Genomic DNA, 14,489 nt, shown 5'->3' on the forward strand with positions numbered 1-14,489 from the left:
GTAAAGCCTATTTGTTGACATTTTTGGGTCATCTGTTAATGGACTAGGCAAGCACATTGAGAAGTTTACTACTTGGCTTTTTTCTATTATAGAATGATGAAGAATGCTTTCACCAAGATACAATTCAACATGTTTTTCGATGAAATTGAGTATAACTTTCACAAAGCAATACAGTGGTTTTAGAGTATAATATATTATGCCACCTTGCCATTGTCACTGATACAGTAGGTTATGGAGGGTATAAAAATTGTTCATATGAGGCGATCCACCATATTCTTCACCTGCACAGGGTACACACTCCTTCCCTGGGACATTAAATATCATGTCATAATATTACTTTTTATTTTAATTAAGCTAGACATCCCCATTTTAAAAGCTATTAGAGTTTGCTTGACAAACAAGTGTGTCATGTCTTTCTGTGAGCTGTCTACCTTCTAAATAAAAGACTGTGTGTTTAGTGAATTGTGGGGCTCAAGCCATCTCCAGCTAGTTTATAAGTATAAGAAAACATGATAAAAGGCACTGCTCTGGAATGTGAGAGCTCAGGACTAGTGGCAGCAGTAATGGAATCTAATTTCCTACTACCCATGGGAATATACAAAAGTGATGAAATAGAATCAGGTTCACACTTTAAAGAGGAGACCATCAATTGTATGTACATGCCCCTTAATATATCCCCTATTAAAGGTTTAGAGATTTGAGATTGAATAGGTCAGGATTTTTTTTCCCATTGTAAAAGAGCTTGGGGCATATCAATGGATGTCATGACATGCTCACATCATTGGTTCATGAGTGGCTCTCATTTGTTTATTTCATTTACTTAGGTAGTTTGCTTCATTTTCCAAAAATTTAAGCTCTCATCCTGGTAGGTAGTTACATTATTAAAAGAAATAATAATTACAAAATATAAAACCCACGATCCCAACCCTAACTGACTTTTATAGACCAGGCTATGTTTATCCAGTCCTGATTCCCACACACTTAAAGAGGATATAACCCAAGAGTAGACTGGCATATTATGAGGAAAACTTGCAGCCAGATTTTTCATAAGACAGTGTATTGCAGCCATCAGGCCATGACACATGGATATATGGCCAGAGATCATGGAATGGGTTGGAAATGCCTTCTTTAGAAAGACTGTGAATAAGTTTGTAAAGGCATTATAATTGGTTTGAGGGTAGTCTCGAACATGGCACTAAAGGCCCATAAGCCTACAGAAACTAGCCAGGTAACACTAGTTAAGCAGGGCCACCTACAGTGCCTAACATACCATGATGAAGGTAGAAACCCTGGCACATTGCAGGGTACCACTAGCCAAAATTTGATCTCAAACTGTTGTTGCCATGCATGGAAACATGCTTAATGCTGCTCATTAAGGAGCCATATGTCCATATTTTTCTGACTTATTTTTAGGAATATCCAGAAATTCAGATGCTGGTAAATGTGTGGACAAAAACAAACTCAAAGTATTTTTCCTCTGCTCCCACACCATACAACAATCAACACAGAAGACTTCTGTGACTAAATATGTGGGGGGTTTTCCCGGCATATCAAGCAAGCAATTCTGCAGCTAATACCAGATGAATGTTCTCTAATTCAATTCTGTTCTCACACTATCTACCTGGAGACAACATCACATCCCACAGGTTGAAGGCTCATTGTCACAAGTCTGATCTCCACTTCTGATGCCAATCACAGCCCCAGGTTGTTTTACTTGTGCTTCCGACTGACTGGCTACAAATGGAGTATCCCACCCCCCCACCCCCACCCCCACCCCCACCCGCTTGGGTTTTATTAATTTGCTAAAGTGACTGATAGAACGCAGGAAAACACTTACTTATATTTACCAATTAATTAATTATAAAGGATAGTACAGAAGATATAGATGAAAAGATGCATAGTATGAAGTGTAGGAAGGGGAATGGAGCTTCTATGCCCTCGCTGAGCCTGCTACCCTCCAGGACCTCCACGTGTTCATCTGCCCAGAATCTCTCCAAACTCTGTCCTTCTGGGTTTTTATGGAGGCTTCTTTACATAGGAATGATTGACTAAATCATTGGCCATTGGTAATCAGATCAACCTTCAGCTCTTGTCACCTCCCTAGGTGTTTTAGGTAGGGCTGAAGTCCTGACCTTCTAATCCTGCCTTGGATCTAATGCTTTGGGATAAGAGCTGGTCTCCTTTCAGAGAAGCTAACTAGAAGCAGCCAGCCATCATCAGTCAGCTCACTAGCATATAAAATGACATCACTTGGCAATTCTAAGGAGTTTGAGAGTTGTATGCCAGGGCACCATGTTGAAGACCAAAAGTGTATTTCACAATATCGAAATATGAAATATCCAAATTTCACATATTTATAACCCATTGAAATTTTGTTAAATGTGGCCCAAAACTACATTATTCTCATGTATTTGCATTTTCATGTGATTCCTCTGGTGGTAGAAGAAGTGGCAGAGACAGCTAGTTCGCAGGCAATCATACATAATCTACAGCCTATCTTACCTATGCCACTGAAGATTTTATGGGAACATCAGTTGTCCTCTACTGGGTGAAATGTCAAGGTTGCAAAAGGGAGCCAGCCTCTCTGTTAGAATGGAGTAAAATTATTGCATTTCCATGGGCTTCAACTTTGGGGTAACCAAACTAGTGTGGAAGCAAACTTTGGGGACCAAAAGGAAGCAGTATAAGGTTGGCAGAGCCTACCAGCTTGTGCAAAAAGTCCTGAGATGCTTTTACATCTACTCAAAAGAATGCTAGGTACTGGCTGGCCAATAAAAATGGCCTCCCCTTCTGATTCTCTGTTGAGTCACATGGAATCATTTCGTGACTCCTGCTGCTGTCTACATCTATACCTGGACTCCATGTGAGTTCTTGCTGTGTTTGGACCCTAATCTGGCTCCTCCAAAGATGACTATACTGAGAAGCTTTCAAGGTTTCTCACCCCCCACCACTCATCTCACCACTGTCACATTTTCTCTCCTCTCTTCTTCCCTTTACATCTCACGCCTAAAAGGCACTGTATGTGTTGAGAAGAGCTCCTCAAAGGTTCAAGTCCTTGCATTCTACTTACATATTCAACCCAGAAGAGCTTGCAACCTCTCTCCCTGAGTTTTCGTCTGCAAAACAGAAATCATTACACAAAATTTAAAGGTTATGGGTGGATTAGAGAGATAGAGAAAGTGGAAATGTTATACAAACATAAAACAATTATTATTCCCAGATAACTGTTACTGTACTACTCTCAAATGACTAAGGTGTCACCTAGATGCTCCCTGTGTCTGTGCTAGCTCTACTCAAGGCAAATAAACATAGCAAAAATAGCCAAAATTTTATTTCATATTTCTTTTCTAGAAAGCTGGAAGACTAGACAGATGCTTGCTCCATTTTGTAGAATTCTCCATCTGCTAGCCCGTGTTTTTAAGCCACTGGAAAATGCCAGTATAACCCACACTTGAGTGGTGCCATTGACATAAGCAAGTAATAGCATGTTGGAGTATGCACCCTGCTGGTGTCCAGAGTGTTAATTCAGAAGCTGAGTTGCTAATGACTTGAGCCATCTGGTGTGTAAGACCATGATCGGCAACTACGCACAACGCCATGGCCAGGCCACTCTTTCCCTCACACTCAGCTCTTTTGTCATTCAGGCTAACTGAGCAAGCAGATTCACATATAATCCTGCATACTGCAGAGTTGTGATCTTTTGTGCCCTCTCTTACACCTACCTCACTGGTAAAGACACTTTTTGTTCATTAATTCAGTTATTCATTCAATAAACAAATATCTGTTGAGTTCTTACCATGTGTCAGGTATACTACTAGATATTGGGGATGACTTCAGAGCTTACATTGTTCTAGGGGAAACAAACAAAAAAGTAAACAAATAATCAAAAATCATCATAAAAAAGAAATTCAGAACAAGCCAAGAAAGTAAACAATGAGAGGGAAATGCTAACGTTAGGTAAGATGACCATGAAACATCTCCTGGAAGAGGTGGCATTTAGCTGAGAACTAGAGGATAGCAGGAAATGGCCCTGCAGAGAGCTGATGGGGAGTGGAAGTGAACCAATAGGGGTATCATAAGTGGATACATCAGTATGTGCCACTGCCCTAGCCAAGGAAGAACTCAATTGTTTGCAAAACTTAAAGTCTTTTTCAGTTTGATTTGAAAGCAGAGTAATTGAGAGCAAAGTGGCATGAGATTGGGGGAGTAAACTTGACATCAGATTATGGGGCCATGTAGGGCATGATGAAGAGTTTGGGTTTTATCTGACTTGTAGCAGGAAGCCATGAAAAAGGATTTTTAAGCCAAGAGTGGCACAATCTGATTTATACTTACAGCAGACCCTATTGGTGTCTATCCGTATTCTCTCCTTGTTCCCTTATATACGCAGGGCAAACCAGACATGTCAGGAAATTAGGAGAGCAACTGTTGACAAATTAGACTGATATATAAGTTTCCCAGCTTCCTTGCTCCCAGATGAGCAATCCTGAGGTATGTTTTATATCAGGGCTACACAGTGGAACTTTCTGCAATGTGAAGACATTCTATATCTGAGCTATCCAATGTGGTAGCCAATTGGCACATGAAACTATTGAGCACTGAAATGTGGCAACTACAAGACAGAAACTGATATTTAGTTTTATTTAATTTTCAATGTTTAATTCGGCCAGTGGCTATCATATGGTACAGTACAGTTCTCTTCAGCTTTTAAGAATTCCCATGTAAGACTGAGCCCAGGCTGCCTAAAGCCATAGCCAGCCCATAAACACACACTTTATTGGCTTCCCTTAATTTCCTGTCTTATTTCCTTATGTCCTTAACAGTGCTTCTTGGCTTCATCTTTCAAATAAAATTCTAAGGTAGCTTTTAAGATGAAAACTCAGGTTCCAAAATGGAGAAGAGATTGAAGGGCGCCCAAGTAAACTGAGGGGACCAGTAAGGATGTTTTTGTGGTATTTAGTAATGTACATGGAAGACTTACCGTGTCAAAGCCTGAGGACAGAGCAGTGAATAAGACTATTCCTTTCATGGGGAGCTGATGGCTTAGATTCAAGTCTCAGCTATATCAATCAATTGCCATTCAGTGGACCGAGTTATCTAAGGCCATCTTGATAAACAAGCATAAGACTGTGCTGAGTCTTTTAGAGGTTAGTCGTAGAGAGAAAGTTTTTGTTTCATCTGATTCAGTCTACTCTCATGAGGCCTAGCCTCATTGTCAGTGAACAAAGTTCAGATTCAATTATGAATGAGAAGGTTTCAAATTTGTCTCTTAATTACAATATCTTCTTTTACTGAATGTTAATGAAAGCATAGCATCCTAGTAAATGCATTAGGTTAAAAGAGTCCTAATTTTTAGTCCTAACTTAGGGAGTCACTTAAATTTCTCAAATCAGCTCTTAGAACTGGCATCCTATGCAGGCAACAGCAAATGATAACAGTGAGGAAATATGGTAAGTTAGCTAAAGAAACAGTTCGGAATTTTAAAAGACATGGGCAAAATATTTAGCAAAAGCAAACCATCAAGAAAGACTATATATAAGAATGACAGGAACCTGGAAGAACATAGTAAGGAAAGTTAAATTCCCCCAGTGACTTATGGCTTCCCCAGAATGCTAAGAGCAACCTAAAGAACTTTTTGTAGTTAGGGTCAAAGCCGGAAAAACAGGGAAGGGACAAACCTACTGCCTGAATCCAGTAATGTGTAGGTGATAGAGAATTCTGCTTTTTCTCAAGCAGCTATGTTGTTTCAGCTAAAATTGCCTGAGAAGAAATAGTGTTAAGAGAAAAATAAACCCAAGATAGGGAAGGAGATTTGTAAGACAGCATCCTGCTCTCCTCGGTGATTGAATTACCCAGGATGCATGACAGAGGGAAAGGGAAAGCCCTGATTTGTACCACTTATTGATCCCTGTGGTGTAAATCCTCTCACTACAGCTGATTTCAAGATACCAGTGTGGAGATGGGAAGAGATGTACGCAGTCGGCTCTCACGAGCCAGTAAGAGCCAGCTCCCATATATCACTCCCTGCATAAGAACTACATTCCTCAAACCAGAAAAAAAGGAAAACTATCAAAATATTGCCACACCAATGCTAAGGAATTTTGAGGCACCAAGGTGAGGTGCTTCCAGAAGTTAGAATCAGTTAAGTATAGTTATAATTATTTTAAAAAAATAAGTAGATTCTGAAAACTGTAGACTAGTGACCCTGAGGTATATTCTCGAGTGTATCTTTAAGGGAATTTGTATGAATAATTAGGGAAACAGTAATCACTAGAGGCCAGCTTGAGTTCACTGAGAAAAAAATCGTGTTGAACACCTTTTCCATTGGCCTCATTGTTTAACTAGTCTGAGAGATTAAGTTTTTAAATGATGGACATAATACATCTAGAATTTTGAAAAGTACAAGTCCAGTCCAAGAGTGGCAAACTGGCTCCTACACTAAATCTGGCCTGCTGACTTTATTTAAAATAAAGTTTTATTCTAACACAACCTTTTGTTACATACTGGCTACAGCTGCTTTTGCACAACCATAGCAGTTGAATGGTTGAAACGGAGACTTTAAGGCTCTGAAAACATAAAATACTATCTGATCCATTATAGAAAACATTTGCTGACACCTGGCTTATTATGGAGACCTCTGGATCATAGTGAAACATTGCGTAGGTTTATAATCATAATGAATAGCCATATTTCGATGTTTCTAATTCATGGACTAGTCATGTCCTGGAGAAAGATTTCTAGTGGTTGAATCCTGGGTTCTGTCCTGACCATGTCTTATGCAATGTTTTATCATGTGAAAGAGGGCATTAGTGTGGCATGCAGACGAATTTTGCAGGTACGTACATTCAAAGTGGCCATTGACCACCTTGCATGGTTGAAGCAAGTTCAAGCAAATTAGACAAGCAGACAAAAGTTCAGCTGTGATGATTAGAAACAGTTTAAGAACACAGTGTTCAGATTCATGGAAAAACAATAAGTGGATCGAGAATGAAGCTGCATTTAAGTAATTAGAGGTCTGTCATTTAGAAAAGAAATTAAATTAATTTTTAAAGAGTACATGGAATTTATAGCCACACACATTTCAGTTTAATATAAGAACAAATAACCCAGCAGATTCTCTTTGGAAGGTAGTGAGTTTCTTGTTACTGATGGTGTTCAAACAGACAAGAACTGTTAGGAACATTCTAGAAGGGTTCATGCCTATGCAATCTTTTCTTTCCCAGAATGTGTGGTTCTCTGAGCCTGTTTCATTATCTGTATAATGAAAATGAAATTAGAGATACTCTCTAATGCCAGATTCTTCTGATACAAAGAATTCTAGATTCAGAAGAGCAGCTCTAACTGCCTATAAGGAGTTTGCTTTGTTTAAAAATGCAGATGTCCCTTAACTGTCTAACAGCATTGCTTACCAGCAAAAACAAGGTGTTGTTTTTTCTTTTTCTTTTTTTTTAAAACCAATTTCAACGGCATCTGTTTCTTCAGAGTAAGTAAGCCACTTGTAAGGTAAGCCAACTCCATCTCTAATTAGTCAGTTACATCAATAATAGGTTGATAATAGAAATGACTTGGAGTCATAGGAATTTTATAATAAACCAACAGTCTTTTTTATGGAGGCTGGCAGAAAGACTTCAGAGGTGTTCAATCAGATATATCCATGACTGCAAAGATGAACCTGCCAAAAGTTTGATAACAAGGAAGCAGAACAAATACAAATAGTTGAAATATAAATTGGCCAAAACTATAAAATGGTTGAAGGCATGAATTGGTTCAAAAATGTGAAATTAAATAAGCAACTGAATATTTTAGCCAGAGATGTTTATGCTATCTTTACAGATAATACTTTATCCAATTTATAGATATCATCTAATTATATACTAGATTTTTAAAAAGCAATAATATATTAAGTCATGGGATATGCAATTAATGAAAATTCGTCTAGACAAAAATTTCTCGACTCTATTTTGCATTCCAGCTTTAACATGCTATTTAAACTCTCAACAATCTTTTTAGCAATATCTAAACAGAAGACCACCAGATATTCTTTTGTCTCATTACAAGTTTTGTGTTTCTTATGTTAGGAAAAATTATTAAATAGGAATTGTCACCACTAACTCAAAGGTGCAATAGCCATTGCTAATTAATTTTGTCATTGTGGCAAATTTGCAGAGTCCAACAGCAATATGCAAATCAGTTGTCTCAAATACCCTAAAGAGCTGAACAATGCCTGCGTGCATACAAATGCCACCAAATAAATGTGTGGCCTATGTCAGAGGGATAGTTCTCAGAAGATATCTCACTATAGTCTTGCCCTAATACAGTGATTATCAACCTTATAAGATCTAACACTGCCTTTTGATAATAAGTATTTTCTGACATGACCTTACTCTCTTGAAGCGAAATTCATGAATAGCATCCTTATATATGTAATTCAGAAAAATCAGTATAACTCTCAAATGTGATATAGAGGAGAAATATAAGAAAATCTGTTTAAAAATGTTTATTTTTAAATTTGTAAATAGTCTAGCACATAATGCCGGAAGACATAATGAAATAAAGTTGTACACATATTTATAATAAGTATTAGATTTAAGAGAAGTAAAATTTACCCAGATACAGTTGACACATTGTTTTATATTTTAAAATACAAGCTCAGTAAAAATATGTGTGCACATGGTATAGGTGTGTAGCTATAAACCCAAGAATACAACATTGTAAATAAAAACAAACAAGTAGTAGTATTGGTGATTCAAATCCACAAGCCAGACTTACATAATTTTTCTAAAATGATAATTGATTTTTAGTAAAATTTAAAACAAAAGAGTACAATCTTTCCCCGATTTACATGGTAGTTGCATTCCTGGGTAATTCTAATATAAATCAAAATAATGCCAATGCAAGCATCTATCAATTAACAAATAGATAAAATATAATACAGCATATTCAAACAAGAAAATATTACTCAAACATAAAAAGGATGACAACTCCATGCTGTAACACGTATCAGTATTTCATCCCTTGAAAACCTTACGTTAAGTGAAAAAAGCTAGACTCAAAAGTTCACATATTATATGATTCCACTTACACGAAATGTCCAGAATAGGCAAATCTATAGAGACAGAAATAAACTAATTTCTGGGGGCTAGAAAGAAGGGAGACATAAAGGAGTGACTGCTAATTGGAGATAAAAACGTTCTGAAATTAGATACTGGTAATGGTTGTACAATCTTGTGAATATGCCGAAAACCACTAAATTATAGACCACTTAAAAAAAGAGTAAATTTTATGGAATGTTAATTATGTCTGAGGTCTTAAAAATTACTTTTTGTAAACTGAGTTCATTTCTGGGCTTACCTCATCGTGAGCAGGTTTTTCACTTACATTAATGTTCAATGAGACATTAATAATTCAGTGCGACAATAATTCTTCCTTGATCAGAATTACATCTTACACTTCAGGACATAATAGCACTTCTCCCAGCCTACCACATAGTAGTAGCATCCTACAACTGCTGTGAAAACCAAGAAATCATTGCACAAATTTCCATGTGGCCCTCAAAGATATTTTTAGTTTAGATATTGTGCTTGTTGACAACCACAGCCCTAGCAGCATGCAAAAATAATCAAAGTGTATAAATAGTTTGCAGTGCAACTCCCTGCATTTCTAAACTGACAAATAGCCACGACTTTTCACCCCTTACAGACCACTTCAAGGACTGTCCTAGTTGTATGATTTGGTCCCTTCACCTGTCTATTTGTCACATTTCACCCCAACTTTTAAGACAGCAATGTGAAATGTTTTCTTGTGCAGTAATCTATGCAATATTTGCAGGATTCTGGGATTTTTCCTAAATAAATAGGATTAGGACGTGCAGTATTTTTGAGAATTTGCAGTATCCCTTAAGTTTCAGAAATATCTGCCTCAAAGAGGAAAATTTTATCAACCTGCGTCAAGGTAGAGGATAAAAATACAAGAAAGCTTCTAAGATATATAGGAAAGAATTATCAGGGCTAGATGTCTTCCTGTTTCTCAAAGATTTAATTTTTTACTTTTCATTTAAAATAGCAGCTAAGGGTCAAGCACAGTGGTTCACATCTGTAATCCCAGAACTTTGGGAGGCCAAGGTGGGTGAATCACCTGAGATCAGGAGTTCAAAACTGGCCTGGTCAACATGGTAAAACCCCATCTCTACTAAATATACAAAAATTAGCTGGGTGTGTGGTGGGCGCCTGTAATCCCAGCTACTTGGGAGGCTGAGGCAGGAGAATCAGGAGAATCACTTGAGCCTGGGAGGTGGAGGTTGCAGTGAGCAGAGATCACACCATTTGTACTCCAGCGCGGCCAACAAGAGCGAAACATCACCTCAAACAAACAAAAACAAACAAACAAAAAACAGCAGCTAAGAGGGCCTCAAACCATGAGCTTCAAATGTGAAACCTAGTAGCAGAGTACTTGCAGAATTATAGACGCACCAGGGGCTACTGATGTCACCAAAAATAGCAAACAATCTTTTCAGTTTTTCTTTTCTGTAATTGGCCCCTTCCAAGTGCCGAAGGCTTAAAACAAGGATCTAAGTCAGTGATTCTGAAACCAAGTTTTGACATACACAGGGATGTCTCTAATGGTTTCAAAGAAAATCTAAAATTCTCAAAATGCTTCATTTTTATTGGTGTTTTTTGCTGTTTGTTTGTTTTTTCAAAATAAAGAATAAAATATGCCCCAGAGTATCCTAGAAGACGTGAGTAATGCAACACAGACTTTCACAAAGGTGATATCCTAGCCTGCTGGCCACTGGCTGATATCACTGCAAGAATGCCTTCTGTAACCTCCTGTGAACCACTTCTACTTGTGGGATTGGATTCTAATGAAACAATCATTCCGTTTAAACATTGACCATAGTCCCAAAGAGAGAGGAAAGGAATGTATTTTATTCAAAAATGTCATTCTTTTTCTAAACATCAATTGAAGGTTTTAAAATCCCATAGTAGAATTAGAGACATGTCTTGTATTTTTCTATGATAATTCCATTTGACCTCCTAACAGAAGCGCTGTGAATTCTACAACTGAAAATAAAAACTTCTTTTTGTTGAATATTTTAATCTGAACATACAACTAATTATCTCTCTGAATAAAATTGTCTAGCCTTCAAGTTGACCACTCTGCTTTTCACATTGGTTTAGGCTTATATCTGAAAAGAATAACAGATTTATGTCAGATCAAGCACACTTTTAAAGAAACTCAAGATAGGCTAAGTCTATTTTGGGGATAGTCATTCAGTGGGCATAGAATTGGTGGTCATTATGTTGGTTTTTATAACTTCTGGGATTTTTAGCAGATTTTAATGACATTTGAAACGCATGTGTGGGGTGTGTGAGTTTGTGTGTGTGTGAGAGAGAGAGAGATGGATTTTACTGAGGCAGCTTTAAACTTCTATGGGTTTCAGAGTTGACTGATCCCAACGTAGTTTAAGCATCTATGGAAAAGTGACTCATTTAGGCCTTCACTCTGCCCTATCTGCTATTAGAACTGCCAGCTCCCAGGCCAAAGTCCCTGAATATGCAGAAAGATCCCTAGGTTTATTACCATTGTTTCATGCTGGAGCTCTTTTTTCACGTTTTTTACCTTTAATAATAAGTAGATAGAATGACAATGTCATGAGAAGAGACAACCAGACATTATGGGCCTCTTGATGGAAACATGTTTCTCCATCTACAAAGAAGTCTTGCCTCAAAAACACAAAGAACAGATAAAATACAGTGTCAATCTGATCAAGACTTTAGGTCTAACTAGTAACTTACAGAAAATGTAAGAGACAGAGGAACATTTTAGACAACACCATGGAGATGTTGTCAACAAAATGCAGACTTTGAGAAAACTTTACAGAACAGAGAAAATCCAAAATTTCAAACATGAAAGTAGATAGAATTATGTAATAACTCTTCTGTACTCATCACTCAGTTTCAACAAGTGCTAGTACATGGCCCACCTTGTTTCATCCATATACCCACCCACTTCCCAACCCCAGATTATTTTAAAGCGAATCATATCATCTGTAAATATATCAGACTGTATTTGTAAAAAACAAGCCATTTTCCTCAGACTTAACCATAATACAATTATCAAAACAAATAAACAATTAACAATACATTATTAATATTATCAGCTACCAAATCAGTTATATTTCCCATGTTCTATTGCCTTATAATTTTTTAGTAAATTGCTTGAGTCCAAATAAGTTCTATATATTATAATAGATTGAAGGCTTTTAATGTCCATTTTAACTTACATGTTTTCTTTCTGCCTTTCTTTTTTTCTTCTTTGAAATAATTTTTAAGAAATGGATTGTCTCTGTTCTGTGAAGTTTTCCCAAAGTCTGAATTTTGTTGGTAATATCTCCATGGTGTTGTTTAAAATGTTCCTTTGTCTCTTGAATTTTCTATAAATTAGTGGGTTAGATCCAAAGGTTTGATCAGATTTACGTTGTATGTTTTTGTTCCTTATTTTTTTGGGCAAGGCTTCATAGGTGGATATGTTTATTTCCATCAGAAGGCACATAATGTCTGGTTGTCTCTTTTCATGACAATATCAGCCATTGATCACAACTTCTCAGATACACTAATATTTTAGCATGATATTTTAATTTTTATAATTCCTTCTTTGTTTGTTAGCTGAATACTACTCCAAAGAGAAATTTTCTCATGTTGTTATCCAGAGGTACATATTTTATAAGCAGGCATGATAAATGCTTGATTCTCTTGGTTTATCAGTTTTCAAAATATTGACTTGTTTCAGTAGCAACCTTCAAGGAAGCTAATGAATTTTTTAGTATGATAATGACTTCATGGAAGTAAATGTATTTGATATGTTTCTCTTTTTTGCACGTATTATCCTTACTGATGCTCTAATTGCCCCACCTTCAACCAGCTGAAACTTACTGAGGTTTTGCCAGGGACTTTTAAAAGAAAAATACAAAAAAAAAAAAAATCCAGTAGAAATTTCAAGGTCTTCCTGAGCAGCACATTAAATACTCCCTTCCTTTGTGGAGTCCTTGACAGAGTATAAATGCTCTATCATTTTATTTGGTCATCTCCAAAATAAAAATAACATTGGCAGTCAGCTCTCAGATGATAGATGGTGCTGTTCACATTATGCAGAAGAGCACAGAGAGCCCAGATAATTGAAGCCACTCTGCCTGTGTCACCAGGGCTTCTTGATAGTAAAGCTGTGATGAGATATCAGGTCCAATTTCAAGGCTCTTAATATTGTATCTTAATAAAGCTAAGCCATGTTTTCCTCATGCTCATAATTTTTTTATTCCTTTATACTTATTATTGAGACCAATCTTAGGCGCTTGCTAGGTACTTGACAAAACAAATGTGGACTGATAATAACATTGATACCCCTTCCTGTAGAACATTTTTATGCTACAGTTTACCATGGTGAATTATATATTATGTTATATTTTCTCTTGTTTAGAACCACAGTACAGAAAGTTCAACAAAAATCCCATTCTCCAGGATGGAGAAAGATTAAGAAAGTGTTGTGAGTAAGCATTCTACAGAGAGAAAATTTTATTTTAACAAACTCTAGTCAGTTGGTTGAGCAAATGTAGGGAGAAGGTGAAAGAGAAGAGTTTTGAAATGATTTTTTTTTTAGACAATCTTTTCCTGAAAGACTAGGTACTTTGCTGTGTGTCTTACCACTGTTGTACGTTTTGTTCCAACTCAATAAATTGGATCTTTTTCCTGCTGACTGGAGACATAAAATGAGCATAATATCTTAAGCATATTTCAAGTAGATTAGCTGCAATTGTAGTTGTCAAAATGGTCAAAGGCTCTGCAATGACTAGCTGCTTTCCTCCATCACCATTCCTATTACACTGTGGGGTTCAATGTGTTTGGGAGTAAGTGGGAATTTGCTGAAGAGTCAGGCAATAATTTTGTTCTCCAAGCAAGGTAACCACATTTACATAACAAGGTGAAATAAAGCATTTCTCCTAATAACTGTTTAAAGAAACAATTGACTAAACAAAATAATAAGTATGATTGAAATTAACGTCAAGGCAAAGGTATTTTAGCAAAAGAATAACAAATGCCAATAACCTCTTTCCACATTTGTTCCCTCTTGCTAAAGTTGCTCTCTTTTAATAAAAAGGGGCCTCTGGTTTGCTTAATAGGCTACAAGAAATTAAGTGGATACCACAACAATATGAAACATCAGAATGAAAAGCTAAAATTGAAATCAGCCAGGCTTCAACAGATGTCTTGATGCAAAATGTCTTACACTTAAAGTCTAGATAGTAGGTTAGAACGTATTTTCTGTAAAAGAACAGACAGTAATTATTTTAGACTTTTCAGGAAACTACTGAACTCTGCCATCAGTATGTGAAGGAGTCATACACAATACATAAACAAATGGACAGGGCTGTATTCTGATATAATTTAATTACATTATTTACAAAAACAAGCAGCAGGCCAGATTTGGTATAGGAG

This window comes from Cebus imitator, unplaced genomic scaffold (assembly GCF_001604975.1).
Source record: "Cebus imitator isolate Cc_AM_T3 unplaced genomic scaffold, Cebus_imitator-1.0 Scaffold147, whole genome shotgun sequence".
Classification (NCBI taxonomy): Eukaryota; Metazoa; Chordata; class Mammalia; order Primates; family Cebidae; genus Cebus; species Cebus imitator.